Here is a 3,751-nt window from a genome sequence, read left to right as displayed (position 1 = left end):
GGCTGTGCCGCGTGGCTTGAGGGATCTTAGTTCCCAGGCCAGGGATCGAACCCATGCTCCCTGCATTGGGAGCGTGGGGTCTTAACCACTGGACCACCAGGGAAGTCCCTATGTGTACTTTAACAGAATTAAAAAAAAAATTTTTGTAAAAAAAAAATTCAGTAGAAGACATAGCTATTTAACAAAATCCTGCTATCAGACATTCCATCAATCTAGTAGAATACATCATCAAATTTAAGATGTTGTCAACTGTAGAATGCACCATTATTTCATTTAATACCAAGAAAGAAAAACTGGTACCAGTTAAACTCTGATATCAACCGATTAAAAGACATCCCATTCCAAAGATGGTAATTTTTAAAGTGCATCTTAGATTCAGTAGAATATAGTAAGCAGTTTATACACTAAATGCTCACCTTTTAAAATCCACCTGCAAAGTTCAGATTGGTTTTTAACTGTAGCACACCTGTCCTTTGTTTTTTGAACAGGCTGTGTTTGCAAACCATCTCAGAAAAATAAATGGTTACTTGCCTACCTAAAAAAAAAAAAAAAAAAGGCAGGGAAGGGGTTCAGGAGTGACTGTGTGACCCATCAAATCCCTCAGCTCAAGAGCCTGCGATCCTGTGATTCTAGTCATCATCCTTAAAGTCCTCGCCCTACCCTGAAGGGCTTTCAAGGGCCCTGGCGCTCCAGCCTCCACCCACTCCGCAGTCTTGGGTGCAGTCTCACTAGTTGAAGCCGGAGGGCTCCAGCCAGGGCAGACCACTTGCAGTTCACAACTGTGCTAGGCTCACTCTCTCTTCTGGGCACTTATTTGTGCTCTTTCCTCTTCCTGGCACCACGTTCCCTTCCTCTCAGCCTGCAGACTTCCTTCAGGTCTCCCTAGCTCAGCTGCCCCTATCCCTAGCAGGCCTTCCCTGCTGTCCCTCCCCTGCCTAGGTTAGCCGCTGCTCCCTGTACCCTCTCAGTACTCTGAGCTGATTGCCATTTACTGTGAACTCTTGGGACCAGGGACTTGCCTTCCTCATTACTGTACTCCCAGGGCCTAGCGCAGGGCTGCCATCTCAGAGTTCCTTAGTGACTATCTGGTAGATGAATGTCCAATTAGGATCAAAAGCAGCAAACTCTTCTCAGGCTGTTTCCTGGTATTCATTCTAGAGACTCTGAAACTCTGGGGGTTCCACTTGCATAAGGTAAAGGGCAGAACCAGGATTTGAACCCAGACTATGGCCCCAGAGCCCACACTCTTAACCACTATGCTTTAAGCCCCTAATGCCTCAATTTGTTCATGAACAAAATGTGTACAGAGAGCCTACTATGTGCCAGGCACTGTCCTGTAGTAATAACGAAAACGGACACAGCCCCGATTCTCACAGATCTCACATTCAAGTTGGTGGTGGAGGAGAGACAGAAATAAATAAGTGTATAATTTGCCTATTTGTGATAAGAGGGAGGGAATATACAGGACAATGGGAGGAACAGGTTGGAGGGTGGGGGAAGATCAGGAGTTCAGTTCTGGACACACTTAGTTTGAAACACCTAAGAGACAACCAAGTGAAGATACAGAGTAGGAGTTGGATAAATGTCTAGAGCCCAGGGTGTAAGCCTAGGCTAGATAATACAAATTTGGACATCAGCAGCATAGATGGTATTTAAAACCATAGGACTGGGACTTCCCTGGTGGTCCAGCGGCTAAGACTCTGCATTGCCAATGCAGGGGGCCCAGGTTCAATCCCTGGTCGGGGAACTAGATTCCACATGCCACAACTTATTATCCCATGTGCTGCAACTAAGGCCCGCCACAGCCATATAAGTAAATAAATAAACAATTAAAAAAGTAAATAAATGAAAATAAAACCATAGGACTGGCTGAGATTGCTAGGGATGTGATTGTGTATAGAGAAGAGGTCCAAGTACTCGGTCCTACCATACTTAGAGGTGAAAGAAATGAAGAGAATTAGCAAAGGAGACTAACAGGGAGCAGCCAGGGAGGTAAGAGGAAAACTAAAAGAGTGTAGTACCCTGCAAGCCAGGTAATAAAGTGACTCAAGATCAACAGCGGCAAGGATGACGGAGACGTGGAGTCGGCCATTGGGTGTGTAATGTAGATGTCATTGGTGATCTCGGCAAGCAGTGTCTGTAGACAGAGGTGGAGCACGCACCTGCATGAGGAGGGTTTAAAGAGAAAAGGCAGAGAGGAGTCGGAGACAGCAATGAAGACGGCCCTTTTGGAGCTTGTCGTTATAAAGGCTGAGCAGGGAAATGGGGGACTCTGGAAGGAATTATCGGTAGGTTTAAGGCGGAATGAATAGCAGCCTGGAAATACGCTGATGCAGGGAAGACGGATGCAGGAGAGGGATGTGAGACAAGTATGGGTCCTAGGTCCTCCTCTTCATACTTCTACCCCTCCTCTTTCTCCAGCTTTGTTTCCCTGGGCTTTCTCCTGCTTTCTTCTCCTTGCCCCACTCTCTCTTCTTGTCATGAGCCACCACAGTCGACTTTATCTCTGCGAGCATGCAGTGCAGCAATTCACTCTTTCTGGAAAGTTAGCCAGGTTTTATCTTGACCTTTCTTCCTACAAAGCAGCACTCCATCAGGCCACTAAAACAGGATCTTTTCTGTCCCACATGAGGATGACCACCAGAGGCCCCAGGAGCCTCTCCTTCTGCCTGTTGTCATATACCACCGGTATGGTTTGCCTTTTCTTTGGTGTGTATCTTGTGAACCCAGCTGAACTGTAAGGACCTTAAGAACAGGGACTCCACATGATGCTTCTTTGGGTCCCTCATGATACCTAATTGGGTGTTGTGCAGAGTATTCATTTACTCAACATTTATTGAGTACCTGCCGTGTGCTGGGATCTGTGCTAGGTGATCCAGATCAACAGTCCCTATCCTCAAAGAGCTTGTGGTCCAGACAGGAGGCAGACGTGTCATCAAATAATAGCAAATAAAATGTTGAGTGCTGTACTAGGGAAATGTAGGGTGCAGTGGAGGCTTAGAGAAGGAAGAGGTTAACTACATGGGGGATGGACAGGGAAGACTTCAGGGGGTCTTCCCTGGGGGTGGCAATGAGAAAGCACTTGAAAGATGGCCAGGAGTTTCCTGATCAACTGGAGGAGAGAGGGTATCAGGCAGAGGGAGAGTGCAAAGTCACGGAGGTGTAGAACAGCACGGCATGTTTGGAAAAGGACAGGTCTTTTGATGTGATGGTACAGTGGGGAGGGGCACTGCAGGAACAGTGGTGGGAAAGGATCCTGGAGAGACAGAAAAGAATTGGATTGTGGAGGGCTGTGTGTGCCAGGCTAAGGAACTTGGCCTTAATCCCATAAAAGGGAAGGATGGGATCAGACTTTTAGAGAGAACCCCGTGGTGACTGTGGAGTAGAGGTTGACTTACTTTTGGCAGTCATGGTATTAGAAACAGTTTACTTATATTTAATTAGATGCCGATATTTAAAAATCAGGCGGTTTCACAAGAAATCCTAAATTCCAGCTTCTCTAGCCACACATTGTTCTATGATAGCCGTCAGCCAAAGCTAGGTGGGAACCTTCTGTTACGGATTGAACTGTGCCCCCCCGAAGATGTTGAAGTCCTACCTGTAACCTTGAAAGTGACCTTATTTGTAAATTGGGTCTGTGCAGATAGATGATCAAGTGAAGATGAGGTCACCAGGACAGGCCTTAATCCAGTATAACTGGTGTCCTTATATAAAGGGGAAATTTGGACACAGACAGATGCACGTAGAGGGA

The 3,751-nt window shown here is 46.5% G+C and overlaps 1 non-coding gene across 1 annotated transcript; it reads left to right on the top strand.

The window, feature by feature from the left end:
* Positions 1-1,674: 1,674 nt before the first annotated feature.
* TRNAG-GCC (transfer RNA glycine (anticodon GCC)) lies at positions 1,675-1,747 on the top strand. Its single transcript has one exon. It is a non-coding gene; the product is annotated as a tRNA-Gly (tRNA).
* Positions 1,748-3,751: the final 2,004 nt, after the last annotated feature.

Source organism: Delphinus delphis, chromosome 1 (genome assembly GCF_949987515.2).
Source record: "Delphinus delphis chromosome 1, mDelDel1.2, whole genome shotgun sequence".
Lineage (NCBI taxonomy): Eukaryota > Metazoa > Chordata > Mammalia > Artiodactyla > Delphinidae > Delphinus > Delphinus delphis.
The sequence above is the reverse complement of the archived record's forward strand: the minus strand, read 5'-3'. Positions and strand labels throughout refer to the sequence as shown.